At 46.0% G+C, this 17,315-nt stretch overlaps 1 protein-coding gene across 5 annotated transcripts in view; it reads left to right on the top strand.

Moving 5' to 3' along the window:
* The first annotated feature begins 11,594 nt into the window (after positions 1 to 11,594).
* khk (ketohexokinase) overlaps positions 11,595 to 17,315 on the top strand; it is a 63,238-nt gene continuing 57,517 nt past the window's right edge. For 4 of the 5 annotated variants that reach the window (XM_078545810.1, XM_078545808.1, XM_078545809.1 and 1 more), the window contains exon 1: positions 11,595 to 11,736. The gene's annotated coding sequence lies outside the window, so the exon portion shown is untranslated. The remainder of the gene's footprint in view (positions 11,737 to 17,315) is intronic. The other variant, XM_078545807.1, reaches the window with a different exon arrangement.

Here is a 17,315-nt window from a genome sequence, read left to right as displayed (position 1 = left end):
GCCGCAATGGCGGCTTTTTGCGCTGTATCATCCCATTCTCGGCGCATCCCGCCTCATTAATAATGCATTCCTGGGAAACATATTGGGTCACTGGCGGGGCAACCTCTGATTCACCCGCCCTGCCTTCACCTCAGGCCTTCAGTAAATCGGGGACCAAATTTAAAGGAAGCCTCCGTATGGAGATAGCTCTCTCTAAGGCATCGGAAGCTGCTGGAAAGTCATGGCTGCCAAAGGGAGGAAACATGCTGCCCCCAAATTTAGTGATGCCTGCCTCGGGCACCTACCGGATGCCATTGAGGCCCGCTGCTACGTCCTCTACCCCTGCTTTGGGCAAAGACCAGCAAGCAAGGTCACCAATGGTGGTCAGTGCCAACGCCCTGCAAAAGAGGACGGCCACCCAATGCTGAAAGAGGATGAATAATCTCCGTTCAGCCAGGGTAAGTCACTCTTCTCATCACTGTCAACTCACACTTTCATAAACCCATCACACATCTACAGGGATCTCACTCACTGCCAGTTCAAGGGACACCACCATTCACTCTCTCACACACACCTTCACCTGCGCTGCGGATCGTGTCCTCATCCTGTCCATGGCACCACTCACTACCCACACATGCCAGGTATCCTTCTCATCTGGTCTGGCAGGCATCCTGCTTACACTCTCTCCATCTGTATGCATACAGGACAAGTTGGCACACAACAAGAGGGAGAGGTCACAGACTGGTGGAGGAATGCCCGGCATCAAGGTCCTCACAGACTTTGAAAATAGAACCATCCAGCTGGCCTATGACAATCTGGGCCATTCCTGTGCTGACGGTGAAGTCGGCGGCGCTCAACTAAGTGAGGATCCAGCAGTGCAACATCCATCAGACAACCATGCTGTGAGCCAGTTCCTGTTCCGCAGTCCCCTGCCGTGCACTAATTATCTCTCCTTGCTTTCACAGGCACATCTGGGAAGAAGCCGAGAGGGTCTACGAGCCAAGTCCTCCACTCCAGCCGCAAGGACACCTCAGAAGAAGAATCTGATGACACCCTAATTGAAGACCCATCACAGCGCTCACCCACACGGTCCACCAGCGCAGACACACACCTCGGTGGGACCTAGTTCTAGAGTAGCCTTGGGGTCACGATCTGGTGAGCACATTACACTGTCTGATCCACAGCAAGCGGCAGCAGGGACTTCCCAGTTTTCCAGAATTCAGGGGACTGCTGCAAGCCAGAAATCTGCTGAGTCCAAGTCAGATAATGAGCCTCTGGACTCAATCATACCTCAGTTGCTGGAGCTGTAAAGGCAAGCTCAGGAACATCAGGAAGGGATGTCTGCTGAACCCCTCAGATTACAAGGCAGATGGAGGAGTCTGTCCACCTTCAGGCTGAGGTGATAGCACCAGAATGCCAACGCACTGAGGTCAACATTGGCAGGATGGCAGTCGCCACGGAGACCTTGGTCAAGGACATCGGTCCTGCACTGCTGCGTGGGCTGAACTCCATCGCTGATGCCATAGTTGGTTTCCAACAGTGTCAACGCGAGAGGGGTGCAGGGCAGCTCGATCTCACTCCAGCTTCCCCTTCTCCTCAAGGAGTTAGCCTGGGGCCCTCAGGCATCTATAGGGAGGAGGATCAGGAGGTGCACACTCCGGGGCCATCCACCCAGGTGACTCTAGGGGTATCTGGCCCATCTGAATCCCCTCTTCCTGTGACCCCAGCAGCTCCAGCTCCACAGGCCAAAGAGAATGCCACTGCCAAAAGTGGGCCAGGCCCTCCAGGTCTCGGCCTTCCAGAGGACGCCCATTAAGGTCATCTCAGACAGGGCGTGGCAGTCAGCAGGCTGCCTCCACCTCTGCTGTGGATGTTGGGGGAGCACAAGACGTAGCGGCAGGGTTAGGAAGGTTAAGAAGATGTAGTTGCATAGCTGGGCACGGGTGTTAATCACTTGTACTTAATGTTCATTTCTATTGTAAATAATCTCCCAAGAATGTCTCCTTGCCTATGGCTTCTTGTTCTGATGAGCAGTGTTCGTGTCACTCAGATGTGAAACCTTGGTTTCTGCACAAGATAAAGGCAAGTGTCTCAGTCCAGGGCATCTTCCCTGTGCAGTGTGTAACCTTCAGACCAACGTGATGGTCAGGCTTCACACTCACTGGACACATTAGTTATGCCTGCACATCGATGGTGCTTGTCATTGCTTCCAGAATGTCATGGGTGTTATGACACAGCCGATGGTAAATGCTGAGCTGCTCAAATCCCAGAGGGAAACTTGAAACAACTGTCATAACTAATTTTCAATTCGTTTAAATTTTGAGATGTGTGCCTTGAATTCAGTAGTAATAAGACCACCAAGTCTTAAAGGTCTTTATAAAACTAGATTAGAGATTTATTAATAAGAGAAATGATTTTAAATACATACATATATCTACAAATTATGATAACTTCTAAATTCCTTTAATCAATCTAACTCCCAGTTACACTTTAATTCAGGCAACAGTAAGACACAGATTTTAAAAGACCCAGGCAAAGAAATACGATACCCTGAACAAGTTGAATTCCAAGTGAGTTTTCTTAACTTTAGTCATTGAGGACAGCAGCTTGAGGCATAGATGCTGAAGGCTAATCACACACTTGTAAGATCTTAAAAAGTGTCTTCCCTTACAAACAGTCTTCTCTTCTTTATACATATCTTCCTTTTTGAATGCAAATATCCATTGCTTCACTCTGTCTTTGGACTTTATCTCCCTGATAATGAAACCCTCTCATAGCACTAAGTTTTATCAGTAATCTTTGGGAAAAATAAACACACTGTTTCTAAACTTTACCTGGCTAGGTGACACATTTCACCCCCTTCCCCCCCACTGCTTTGAAAACAATCTAGTCTGGTTTATCTAAAAATGCAAATGCTCCCTTGACACCTATGTTTTTAAACTTCTCCATGTTTACCTAATTAACATTTCAAACCTAACCACTCTTCTTAGATCAAAGTACCCATTACTCTATTTTACAATAAATTCCAATAACATTATGAGAATTATTATATCTTCTTGACAGCAGGCAGGCATCACAGAGTCCCATCATTCTTTGTGTGTGCTGTCAGCACATTCGAGGTGGGGCTGGCCTCCTATCTCTTTAGCATCTGTGACCGGTGGTGCTGTGCTCTTGAAGGAGTCAGGTCCTGAAGGCTGACAAAGAATTAGGTGCATTTAAAGTTTCACAACTGCATCTCCATGATATGATCCTGAACACAGAGTGCAAATGAGTTGCCTTCAGCCAGACAGGAGTCAGACATTCACAGAGGCAATGTGAAGCTATATGGAGTGTCCTCACTACATGTCGACATCCTGGAATCTAGCAGCTATTAGGACCTCTGCTATGCCTCCTTGACATGAATCTGAGCTCTGAGGGTATGCGCGCTGCCATCAGCCACACAGGAGTCAAATGTTCACAGATGCAAGGTGAGGATGTCAGGACTGTCCTCACTGCATCTTGTCATCATCTTCCACAAATCTTGTGTCTATGAGGGCATCCTGAGTGTGCCTGGCCAGTGCGATGGCCTCATCGCTGGCATCCTTGCCTTTGAGGACCTCCTCACTGTCATCCATTCAACGTCCTCCTCTCTGAAAGAGGCGCGCAGCTTCTCCATCTCCTCCTCAGCCAGGTGCTCCCTCCTTTGTAGTGCCAGGTTGTGGAGCAAGGCAGCAAGCGATGATGATGTATGACACCCTCGGTGGACAGTATTGCTCCATCGGACCTGTCAAGGCATCGGAACCTCATTTTCAAATGCCTATTGCTTGCTCCACCAAAGACCGGGTCACAGTATGAGCCTCGTTATACCGTCGCTGTGCTGCAGTCTGAGGCTGCTGCACAAGCATCATCAGCCACGTCCTCTGTGGGTAGCCTTGTCACCGAGGAGCCAAACCTGCAGGCTCTCTGTACCCTGGAAAACGTCAGGGATCTGAGACCTGCAAAGGATGTAGGAGTCATGGGCACTCTCTGGGAATTATGCGCGGACTTGTAGAATGTGTTTGTGGTGGTCGCACACTAGCTGGACATTCAGTCAGTAGAAGCCCTTGAGGTTGACGTAGTTGACTGCTTGTTGCTACAGAGATCTAAGTGCCACGTGAATGCAGTCGATGGCACCCTGCACCTGCGCAAAACCTGCGATTGGCGCAAATTCCAACGCTCTTGCTTCTTGGTTTTCCTGACCCAGGCGAAATGCACAAAGTTCTGTGCCTTTGCGAAGATGGTGTCCATGATCTCTTGGATACACTTGTGTATGGAGGCTTGCGAGATCCTACACAAATCACCTGTGGAGCCCTGGAAGGAGCCACTGGTGTAAAAATTGAGCACTGTGGTCACTTCTATGGCCACTGGCAGTGGATGCCCTCCATGTCCCCATGGTGCCAAATCCTGCAGCAGGTGGCATATGTGACTGACCAGTTCCTTAGACATACGCAGTCTTTGGTGACATTGGTTCTCAGTCATCTGCAGGAATGACAGGTGCCGTCTATAGACCCTGGGCCTAGCAAAGCGCCTACAAGCGACGGCTCTCTGTGGATCTTCAGCTGTGTGTGCAGCAGGCTGCCCCTTCATCTTGAGGGAGATACTCTTATTTTGTTAAGCTAGGTGCCTCCACCGCTTTCTTCTTCTTCTCTGCTCCCTGTAAGCTATGAGGCATTCCGCTAAATCACCAGGTTCCATGATCCTGATGTTGTCCTCCTGCAGGATCAAAGAGAGAGACACATGGGTTAATATATGTGTCCTAAGGACCTCTCTTGGTTAAGTCTGAAGGCCCCTTCATGCAAGCAGGAGAGTGCTGGCCACCGCTTGGATGGTCAGTGTGTAGTTCGTTCATTGACTGTCTGATATCCCATCCACCTCCACCCCACTCCACTTGACCGATTGGCGATAGCTTCGGCCACTGGACCACATGCTGTGCTCTCAGCTCAGGCGCAGGCATTCTCCTAACCCGCACTGCAAGGCTGCACTGTTAGCTTGAACCATGATGGATACGGGTCCAAACCTGAATAAAGACATTGCAAGGGGCTGTGAGCACCTCCACCAGTGACTGCGCCATGGCCACCTTTTGCAAGGGGATTGTACAACATGTCCAGTTGGCCAATTGCTCTGCTGCCCCCTAAAATGCAAATTAATTTGCAGTCTGTGCCCGAGGGGTGAAAGGTTCTGGGGCATTTGGTGGCACTTTCAAGCTTTTGCGTTGCTTGAGTGGGCAGTAAAGCTTCAGAGGCCCAACTCCAAGCATGTCACTGGAGCTGCAGCTGAACATTCTCAGCTGCAGAAGAATGTCCACATTTGACAAGCTTTTTCAAGTGCGTGGCAGCTTCCCTCGCCCCACCCCCCACCCCCCCAACCCCCACCCAGCATGTGCTTGAGTCTTTCCTTCAGTCTGCACAGGTACAAGTGCACTCTCATCAGCCTCACCTGCTGGAGACAATGGGGTAACTGGCAGAGGGGAGGAGGAGCAACAGTGTACCCTTGGATCACCCTGAGATGATGGCTCTGGAGTGGCTTGTTGGTGTTCCTCATCCCTCTCGGTGCATTATGGCACCTCCCTGAACCAAGGAGGAGAAGGGGCACCTGGAGGAAGGTTGAGATGTCTCGTCCCCCTTTCACTTAGCCACCGCTGTAAAGACCCCATAGCCTGAGCGATGGAATGCAGTCCGAGTGCATATTCAGCAGCTACTGAGTGTTCTGCAGGACATAGCTCTCCTTGGCAGTTGCCAACCTCTCCATGGAAGAAGCCATGGTCTCACATGCCAGAGCCATGACAGCGCTCAGAACTTGGACAAAGTCCTCCACCTTTCGATCAAGGCTGTGCATGGTCTTGGACATCTCCTCCAGATCTTCCCCCTGCCTGTCTCTGCATCTCCAACAGGTTTCTTATGGCTGTTTCCAGAGGCATGTCATCAGTACAGGGCTCAGCTTGGGTCTCCAGCAATGCTCAGACTTTCAGGGACCTCGATTGTCACATCCACCATCAACTGCGGTGATGCGCCTGTAATGTGCTTACCAGCTAGCAACCCCCAAGACTAACCGCAAATGTCTACCCACCGATGTGAGTATCTGTGCACTGGTGGAGGTCAGAGGGGAATGACGTGACAGTGCATCAAGGTCTTCTGCCTCTTCATCCTTGGAGGTGGAGGCGGAGTTTGGGGAGGGCTGCCTTTTCCTTTTGCCCTTGCTGCGTGGACCTGCAGTGGACAACACAGAGAATTATACACAATAACTTTTCCCAACAATGTATCAGGCGTTAATCCTGAATGCCCAGTTGTCAGCACCAAGCTGGAGGCATCTTCACTCAAATGCACTGAAATTCTCACCTCTCCTTCTGCATAGGATTGCCTTTGTTTCTCGCCGGCCGATTCCTCAGCCTTTTCTTCTTCTGGGATCAGGGTTCTAATACTAGGGACACCACCACCAGTCTTCGAGTGTTCCCTCATGTTGCTCTTTTGTCCTGCAGGCAGACAGAAGGATTGTGTGTCATCCCAATGGGTGCATAATTGCTTTTTGAGCATGCTTTTCCATGACAGCTGCTGTGCTGCCCCTTGTAAGTGCTCCAAACATGTAATATCCTGCCACTGGTACAACTTACAGAGCATGAAATGGCTCCCACACATTTAGTCCACAATTTCCATCTGATGTTAAGGCCTGCAACCCAAACTCCTGCCTAGCGTCCTTCACCATTCACACATTTACATTGCTTGATGTTCTTATGAGTGCCACTTTGCAGTGACAATGGAGAGCACCCTTCTCCCGCACTGGAACCAGTTTCCATTGTAGAGCCCATGGCTGCAAACCTCCACTGCCACCTCCTCCCAGGCCACCTCGGTCAGGCGGAGGGCCTCTTGCTGCCATTCCTGGGGAACAGCGCCTTCCACTGTTCACAGATAGCCTGAGGGGGAACCTGTAGGGAGGTATCGCTGACCCGTGGAGTCACTCATTTTCTGCTCTGAAACATTATTCTAGTAGCGGAGTTGATTGAGGTTACGTACAGTGGGTGGTGGAAGATTAGGAGATTCAAAGAGCAGCTCACCCACTCACACAGCCAAACTGATGCTGCTGGCTTTCAGGGAATGAATGCCTGTCCGGGTGCCTTTTAAATGTGGCACCCAGACCTTCGGCCACTTGAGGTCATGATGGTTCGTCGACTTCCTGTCCATCCCCAATGCATGATTGGCCTGGCTCCTTGTGCACGAATAATTAATTGGCTGGACGCTGCATGATCCTGTGTGACCAGCCACCCCACCTACAAGGGGAAGTGTCGTGCACTTTTGGTCCCACTGTTGGGACCCACGATGCAAGAAGAAGATTCCGCCCAAGGAACGGACCTTAAATGCTTTATTGTGACTGGTCTTTGGTGAGGCTGAGAATTAATGCTTATGGCTCGGACCTTCAGAGGAAATTGTTTCATTTGTGAAGTCTGAAGAAAAATACCTTGCAACATTGATAGAAATGGAGCTGATTTTAACAGTTTGCTCCAAGTGTTGATTTGCTGCGTGTCGGAAGCAGTAGGAGGCTAAAGCAATGTTGATGTTAATGGTCAGGCCTCATTTAAATATTGCCAGTCCATTTTCCACTGAGAAGGGTGTCTGCTGAGAGGTAGTGATCAGGAAGCCCTTGGCCACCTTTCAAGTTCCAGGTGAGTGGCAGGGAGAGGGAGTTTGGGAAGGACTTGTGAGGCGGGAGGGACAAGTCGAGGGCAGGAGAAGCAGCAACTTCCCTTGTAACTGGGAAGGAGGAACACTGCTGCTCTTCCTGGCTCCACAAAGGAAAGTTTTAGGCTTTCTGAAAGGACCAGTTGTAGACGTTTCTCTGCCTAGCAGGATACAGTGGCAGTGACAGCAACTTCCTTTCTGAAAACTTTGCAATTTTTACATATTATTTTTGAAACTTCATTCATTTAATTTTGACACGGTAATTTCAGCTGTTCATTCATGATGCAAATGACGAGAACTTGGATTTTCTGTTTAAATCTATTTGCCCAATAATGGAATGTATTTTTCCCAAGCCTTTGCCTTTCCCATTGAAACTGTTAATGATTGGAGAAAAGGATGGTGCTGTTAAGCATTGCCCACCCGTCCAGGACATGGAATTTGACTTGCCAGGGCTAGTAGCTCTACAACTGGGTGAGGAGATGCTGAATGAGAGAAAGACGCTTCCCCACAACATGTGTAATAAATTTCATACTTCAGCCATCGTGCATTCTTCTTCTTTCAGCTTCTCCCATTTTACTTGGGGTAACCACAATGCTGGTTGATCACCCTTCACCAACTCCTCCTGTCAGTCATCCATTCCTTTTCCAGTCTTGTATACGTTGTCCCTCCTGCCAGCTTGGCGTACAGGTCTTCAATTTTTGGAATGGGGTACCTGTCCAGTTTGGCTGCTTCTGTTAACCATCAGTTTGTAGTCCCCATAAATTCAGATGCATTGGTCGGGTCTAAGGATGGGGACCGTGGGTGCTGCCCATTCTGACAACTGAACAGCTTTTATAATGCCAAGTTTCTCTAGCCTGTTCAGCTCAGTGTTGACTTTTTTTCTCAGGGCATGTGGCACCGGTCTTGCCTTCATGAAGTGAGGGGTTGCTTCCAGATCCACATAAATCTTGGCCTGCAGGCTGGATTTTCCCCAGTTCATCCTGGAAGACGGTGGCATACTTTTTAAGTAGTTCTGGTAGCCCATTTGCTCTTAACTGAAGGACTTCAGACCATTCTAACTTAATCTCCTTTAACCAATTTTGCCCCAGGAGGCTTGGCCCTTCACCTGCTACCACCATCATGGGTAGCAGTGCTGATTGGCTCCCATAATGGACAGTTACTCTGCTTATGGCTTTTACTTGAATGTCTTCACCTGTGTATGTTTTTAACTTGGCCAATTGTTTCAGACTACAACCCACTGTTAGGTTTGTTTAGTGAGGAAAAGGCTATACCACCCATAGCCTCAGCAAGAATACAACGATGGGCCTTAATTCTGGCAGCATATGAACACACTTTTGCACATAAGCCTGGCAATCAAACCGCAAACGCCGATGCCCTTAGTTGTTTGCCTTTACAAGAAAATGCTGAGCACATCCCACGTTAATTGATGTTCACCATTATTCAAATATCTGAAGGTATGTTCCCCAAATACTGTACTGGAAGCTCCCATGTCTACTTCCATTTTAACAGGTTTGTCATTTACTTTCACTGTGACAAATATTGGTTCTGTCTTTCCAACTTTCAGATTAAACAATGAGTAAATGTCAGAACTTGTTGTTTCAGGCTCTTCTACTTTGTAGATTTCATTGGGCTTCTTCTTTTGTTTACAAGCCTGCTTGAATCTTTCCTTGCACTGCATCATTATATGTCCATTTCTGTGACAAAAGTAGCATTCGATTTTTTTTTAAACTGCCAATCACTAAAAGACTGATTGTTTCTACCTTTATTACAATTATTCTTCAATTTAGCTGCTGTGCTACTTTTCTTTGTTTATCGGCTAGCAGGTGCTGTTTCCCGCTTCTCAGCAGAGAAGCTTTTTTGCGTCACTTTCGGCTGAGGTTTCCTGCCTGATGTGGAGAACAGTGCCATTTTGCGCACCCCGTGTTGCTTGTGAATCTCTTACAGCGCTTTCCATAGACAGCGCTATCTCTAGCGCCTTCTTGAAATCCAGATTCATTTCAGACAATAATCTTTTCTGAGTAGTGACATCTTTCACACCACACACTAAACGATCTCTGAGCATGTCGTTCAGAGTCTTACTGAACTCACAATGCTCTGTTAGCTGCTTCAAATTTGCCACATAGCATGCAATTGTCTCACCCTGGGGCTCTATTTTGTGAATTAAACCTAAACCTCTGCATCATGGCTGAGGGCTTGGCTTGAAAATGACCCTTCACGAGATTCACTAATTCATCCACCTTCTTCGAATCTGGGGCACTGGGTGCCATCAAACTTCGAATCAAACTGTAGGTTTTGTTCCCACAAGTGCTCAAGAGGATCGCTCACCTCTTTTCCCCTGTAATCTTATTCGCTTGAAAAAAGAACGTGAGATGTTCTATGTATTGAGACCAATCATTTGTGGCTGGTTCAAAAGGATCAATTCTCCCAAATTGTGGCATTTTGAGAGAGGATAACTTCTTCAATTCTAATGGAGTTTGCTACTTATAATCACTGGGTGAGGTGCAGTGCCAATTTATTTTTAACTTGATTTCTTCTGTTCAATCTTGTTTTATCCTTGTCGCCAGTTTGTTGTAGGGTGGCTGAGTTGTACTATCAGTAATAGAGTTGAACTGCAGAGACTCCTTGAGTGGAAACATTAAGTTTATTTACAATATACTCAGCAACAACTACACGTTTGCTTTCAACTCTAACTCTATCTCGACACCGACTGCTAAGGTAGCACACATTACTCTCCTATTGGTTACTACAGATCATGTGATCTCTCATAACAACTATTATTCTTAAAGGTACACACTAAATAAAACGATAATTACTACACCATGTATAATATTGGGGTATTCAAACTATCTAACCTCAGCTTAAACATTTACAGAACAGAGATTCTCTATTCTTACTTTCTAAACATTTACATTTTTAGCTTTTGGGTGAGAGTTCTGCCTACATCTTTTTCCAGATAAACATCTTGTGGGAGAGACTAGAACTAGGAGTTTAATCCTACAGTTTAAAACTAAGAGGTCTCCCATTTAAGATGGAGATTAGGAGAATTTTTCCCTCAGAGGGTTGTTGGTATGTGGAATTCTCTTCCCCAGTGAGCAGCGGACGCAGGGTCCTTGAATATTTTAAAGATTGAGTTAGATAGACTCTTGTATAACAAGGGAGCAAAAAGTTATAGGGATAGACGGGAAAGTAAAGTTGAGACCACAATCAGATCAGCCATGGTTTTATTATATGGCAGAGCGGGCTTGAGGGGCGAATGGCCTACTCCTGCTCCTAATTCGTGTGTTCGTATGTACAGCTCCTTCTAGAGCAGTGGTTTTCAACCTTTTTGGGTTAAAGAACCCCCCCAATATATTGTGAAATTCTGTGGAACCCCAACACTCTCCCCCTCCTCCCTTCCCACCATATAATAAAATTAAGATGAAAACAAAGTAAATCACTACTGAATGAATGATTATTTTTCATTAAATGTAAGAACAATATATCTTGAAAAATTTAAGAATTTGGTACAATTTACAAATGACCTGAAACTTGTGTGCAACCCTTAAGGGATGCTCGGGGAACATTGTTGAAAAATACCGCTCTAGAGTAGAGTTACACCTCCAGCCAGCTGAAGCCGGGCAATGCAAATACTGTCCAACCTGGCTGGAACCTGAACTGAAACTGCAACGATCTTGTCTAGATATTGAAAATCACTATTACTCCAAGTCTCAGTTTAAGGCTCCCTGTGATAATGTAAACAAGAGGAGACTCTGCCTTTTCTGTAGTCTTCTTGGATGCACAAAATTCTGAAAAAAAAATTCAAAAACTCTACCTCAAAAGTGAATGTCATTTTGCAGAAGTGTCGGCCTTTCATCAATAGATGGTGCTGTGTGGGAGTTATGAAGTAAGTTTAGTTTTGCCACATCCTTCTTGTTCACTATTACTTTCATTGTTTGGATTGACTGTAATAGCAGCCTAGTAGCGAGGTGGCTACTGTCAGGACTAGCAAGTGAGTTTCCCTTGCTTGTCATTTTGTGTGTATTCAATTTATATATTATTATTCCCCTGACTGTCTTGCGCTTTAGTATTTGTGAGTATCTCTATTTTACATATTATTTAAATTTTATTATATTTTCCTTGTCTCTCCTGTCTCACCTGATTTGCTGAGCTTTAAATTGTACAGGGGAGCCAAACCACGAAATGCTAAATGGTAGAAAAGAATGACCCAATTCATTGAACATATTAATTTTCAAGATTGTTTAGCTTAAAAAAGGCAATCATTAAAGCGACTCGGAAGCAACTCCTCGTTTCTTTAAAGCAAGGCCGGTGCCATTTGCTCTGAGGGAGAAGGTTGACACCGAATTGAACCATTTAGAGAGGCTGGGGGTCGTACAGCCGGTTCAGTTCTCAGAGTGGGCAGCACCTATAGTCCCTGTCTTAAAACCGGATCAGACCATCCGGATCTGTGGGGACTACAAGCTAACAGTAAACAAAGCTGCCAAGTTGGGCAAATACCCTATCCCCAAGATTGAGGATCTCTATGATAAATTGGCAGGAGCAACAATTTATACTAAACTAGATATGAGCCACATGTATCAACAGTTGGAACTGGATGGTACTTCCAGAGAGTTTGTGACCATAAACACCCACGAAGGATTATATCAATACACGTGTCCAGCCTTCGGGGTTTCTTTGGCCTGCGAGATGTTCCAGAAGACGATGGAGAGTTTGCTACAAGGACTACCTCAAGTCGTGGCCTACATGGACCACGTCCTAATAACGGGGTTCACGGAAGATGAACACTTGGCTAATTTGGAGGAAGTCTTGAAACGATTTTCGGAAGCAGCGGTGCACTTATAAAAAGAAAAGTGTACCTTTCAGGCAAGTGAAGCCATTTATTTGGGCCACTGGGTGGATGCCCAAGGATTACACCCTGTAGAAGAAAAAGTTAAAGCTATTAAGGAGGCACCTTTGCCTAAAAAGGTCTCTGAACTCAAGTCACTCTCAGGTATAGTTAATTATTATGGTCAATTCCAACTTAACAGTCCTAGCCCCTCTCCACTCATTATTAAAGAAAAACCAGCATTGGGTTTGGAGGCCACCCCATGCAGAAGCCTTCATGAAAGTTAAACAACTCTTGCACTCTTCAAACCTGTTAGTACACTATGACCCTGGTGTTGGTATTAACCTGCGACGCATCCCCCATGGTGTGGGAGCAGTACTATTGCACAAGATGGACGACAGTTCAGAAAGGCCGATAGGCTACCTGTCCAGAATCCTTTCCACAGCTGAAAAAGGGTATTCGCAAATTGATAAAGAAAGATTATCAATTATTTTTGGAGTTAAAAAATTCCATCAATATGTGCATCACCGACACTTTACGATAGTGTCTGACCACAAACCGCTCTTGGGTCTGTTCAGTGAAGAAAAAGCTATCCTTCCCATAGCTTCTGCGTGGATTCAAAGATGGGCTTTAATGTTATCTGCATATGAATACACTTTTGTGCACAGACCAGGGTCGCATATAGCCAATGCTGATGCCCTAAGTCACCTTCCTTTGCAGGAGAACATGCCCCAATTCCTCAAGAGATCGTATTAGCAATGAATTTCCTGGATTCCTCACCAGTCTGCACAAGGCAGATAAGAAACTGGATGAATTGTGATCCAGTCCCATCTAGAGTGAGAGACCAAGGGCAGAATTTTTTGTCCCGCAGGTGGGCTGGTGCCTGACCCGAACGGGAGTGAAATAGTGCGCAATGACGTTGGGTAAGCATCCCAATGTCATTGCGCACTCTCGCGATATTTTGTCCCTTAATGAAATAGAATTTTTTGCTGCCTGTCCAACCGTTCGGTTGGTGGCTGGGCAAACGGGCCAGGCGGCCTTTGCATTTTTAACAAAACCTCATCCACAGGTGGGATGAGGTTTCGGACAGCAAATAAAAAAGCCCCCAAAATTTTTTAAAAACTCACTTTTAACATGTCCTTGCTAATGTGACAGAGTCACATGAGGGGGGACATGTTTTTCTTATTTTTTCCCTTTAGTGTTAAAAATTTTTAGCTCCCTGAGGCAGCTCTGTGCCTTCAGAGAGCTTTCAGTGCGCGCTCCCCCACACATGTGCACACTTCAGCACTCACGCTTATCCCGCCCCACACCGGCGGCGCTGAGGGTCTGAGTGCGCTAATGGCCTGCCAGCATGAAATCGCAGTTGGGGTCTGATCACAGGCGGCGGTCAGTTTCGCTGCTGCTCCCGGGCTCGCTCGTCATGCCTGCCCGACGAGGTAAAAATCCTGCCCCTAGTGTTGAAAAGATGGTCCCAGGAACCAGTCCCTGATTAATTGAAGCCCTTCTTCACTCAAAGGAATGAATTGAGCAGTCAAGGTGGTATCCTGTTATGGGGTGTGCGAGTAGTTGTTCCTTCACAAGGAAGGGAACCACTCTTAGCAGAGTTGCATAGTGCACATCCGGGAATCTCAGGGATGAAGATGATCACACCAAGTTATTATTGGTGGCCGGGCATGGATGGTGATATCAAGAAGGTGGTTAAACGCTGTATATAACTCCAACAGCTACAGAAGTTACCTGTTGTGGTCCTACTACACCCGTTGGGCCCTGGGTGAGACTGCACATAGATTACATCGATCCTTTTTTAAGCACCGTGTTCCTACTAATGATTGACACACATTCCAAATGACTAGATGTGTACGAGGTTAGGTTGCCAACGTCAGGTGCGACTATAGAAAAGTTACACCAAAGCTTTTCTGTACATGGATTGCAGAAGTAATCATCTCAGACAATAGTACTGTGTTTACTAGTGCTGAATTTCAAAGATTTGTGAGCCTAAATGGTATCAAGCATGTAAAGACGGGACCATATCATCCATCATCTAACGTATTAGCTGAGAGAGCAGTAGACTTTTAAAGCTGGGGTGAAAAAATTATCAGGAGGAACATTGGAGACTAAGCCTTCACATTTTCTGTTTCACTATAGAACATCCCCCCACATTACTACAGGTTCAGCACCTTCAGAGTTACTTATGAAGCAACACCTTCGAACTAGATTAAGTCTGGTACTTCCTAATTTGGAGGGGAACGTGGAGAAAGGTCAAGGGAATCAAAAAGTGACTCATGGGGTAGGATTTTCCCGTCGGCGAGCGGGCCCTGCCCCCCCTCGCCGACGCGTAAAATGACGCACGGTGATGTCAGGCGGAACTCCCGACGTCACCGCGCCCCATTTAAATTTTCAGGTAGGCGGGGGCTCAGCAAATCAGCTGTGCGCCCACCGACCTGTCAATGGCCAAGTGAGGCCATTGACAGAGTCATTGAAGTAAATAGTGGACCTACCTGTCCAACCTTAAGGTTGGTGGGCAGGCCAGGCGCCCTGGCAGGCTTCAGAAAAAGCTTGCAACCTCATCCTCGGGCAGGATGAGGTTTCATGTAGGTTTAAAAACATTTAATTAAAGTTTTTTAAAAAGTTATGGACATGTCCCAACTCATATGACAGTGTCACATGAGGGGACATGTCAGGGATCTTTTTTTTCTATTTTTAATCATTTGTACGGTAGAAATGATCTCCCTGAGGAAGCACTTAGCCTCAGGGAGATGAGTGCACTCTTTCATGCACATGCGCGAAAGAGCGCACTCTCGGGTTTAGGAATCCCCCCCCGGCCCGCACAGGGAGCGCACATCGCAGGTCATGCCCACGTAAAATGGCGGCACACCCACACGTCAACTTAAAATCTTGTCCATGATTTGCATAGTTGTGAGCGAAAATTTACTGTTGATGAGGCAGCATACGTACAAAACTTCGGAAGTGGATTGAGTTGGTTACCTGGTGTAATAGTTTCTGTGACTGGACCCTTGTTGTACCACGCAGAAGTGGAGGGCCAGATCACCTGTAAACATATGGATCATTTGAGAAGAAGGGAAATACTCCAACGAAATGACCTGTAACCATTGTAGAACCAGTGGTCCATGCTGAAATTGTTCAACCGAGTATAGACATACTAGATGTCTCTGTCAGAGTAGATAACACTGAACTGCCTGTGCCTAAAGAGATACCTGATGTTGCTGCGGTTCCAAATAATGTGGATCCTGTAAAAGATTCAAAAATCATGGAGTTATGACGTTCCACCAGGATCAGGAAACCACCTGAGAGATTGAACTTAATTCCATAACCCATGAATATATTTGTAATGTCATGAAGGTAGATGTTCTTGTTCTAGAGTTCTTCTAGTTGTGGAGCTTGATGGAAGCATGTAACTGCTGCTGCAGCCTGTAAATAAAGTTTGATGTTTCTAATGAGAAACCTGTCTGAAAAATGAAGTCCGTAACAATTACATAGTGCATTCTGGGATGGAGTTATTGCTCTACTTTTATAATCACTTCCAGCCTAATCCTGGCCTCACAGATCAGGCGCAAACACTTCCTAGCAGGATTTGTGGATAGTAATTAGGAACAAATGATAAGGTTGATTTCCTTCTCATAGGCAAGAGGGCTGACTCTAATTCTTATTCCTCTATTGATGTAGCCCAGGCTGAAGTCAGCTAACATAACACTGACCAGTGAACAAACTCTGGACTTTCCTGCTCTTTATGGCTCGGTTTTACAGTAGGTCTACTAACTGAACTATGTAGATGCCATATAGTCAGATATTATCATTTTTACAGTTAACCTTTGGAAAGGGGAGGAGAAAGTTGCTGCTGTGAAAACAAATAGCCAGTGTAGAGTGCCCCAAATTGGTCTCTGTTGCAGAAGGGTGGGCAAAGGGTTCAGATATTGAATTACATTCTCGAGCTTCAAAACAAATTGACATTCATGGGCTTTAGTTTTTTTTATACTAATGGTTAACGGTGCAGAAGTGACATCCGGTCACTGGTCTCTCATTAACCCGAGTTAACTAAATTTTACAAAGCAATTGTGCAATGAGCTCTCACAGTTACTGCAACTGCTTACTGGAGAGAAAAACAAATATATTCTGATTGAGAATGATTGTATGATTGTAGAACTAGATATATTTTTAATTGAGTTAAAGAGAGGAAATACACTCCAGCATACCACAAGAAGTAATTAAATATAAGAAGATTGTGCACTGGCAGTTAGTGTACTGACAACCAAATGTAATCATATTTCTCTGCAAATTTGTGATATGGAGTATTTTAGTATGGATATGACAGATCGCTATTAAAAACGGAATCTGGGAACAAGGAGGACAAGTAGTCAATATCCTGAAGTCAATTACACAGCTACAATTTTTTTGGGCTTGAAGATTAATGTTCATGAGCTTTAACATTTGCTGAAGGTTTAAAGTGAGGAAGTAGTTTATGCTCTCCTTTTATTCAGCACTTGACAATATTAATGGTAGGTCATGGAGTAGCAAATGTATATCCAGGACTTAAAGAAGCACTGAAATACAGCAAGGGTAGATGGTGGTGTCACTGGACCAGTAATTCTGAGGCCCAGGCCAATGTTCTGGGGACATGCCACTGTCATGGCAGTTGGTTGAATTTAAATTTAATTAATAAAAACCTGGAATTGAAAGTTAGTCTCAGTAATAGTGCTGTGAAGTTATTGTAAAATATCACCTGGTTCATGAATGCCTTTTAGGGAAGGAAATCTGTCATCCTTACCTGGTCTGGCCTACATGTGACTCCAGACCCACAGCAATGAGGT

Source organism: Cetorhinus maximus, chromosome 7 (assembly GCF_964194155.1).
Source record: "Cetorhinus maximus chromosome 7, sCetMax3.hap1.1, whole genome shotgun sequence".
Taxonomy (NCBI): Eukaryota; Metazoa; Chordata; class Chondrichthyes; order Lamniformes; family Cetorhinidae; genus Cetorhinus; species Cetorhinus maximus.
The sequence above is the reverse complement of the archived record's forward strand: the minus strand, read 5'-3'. Positions and strand labels throughout refer to the sequence as shown.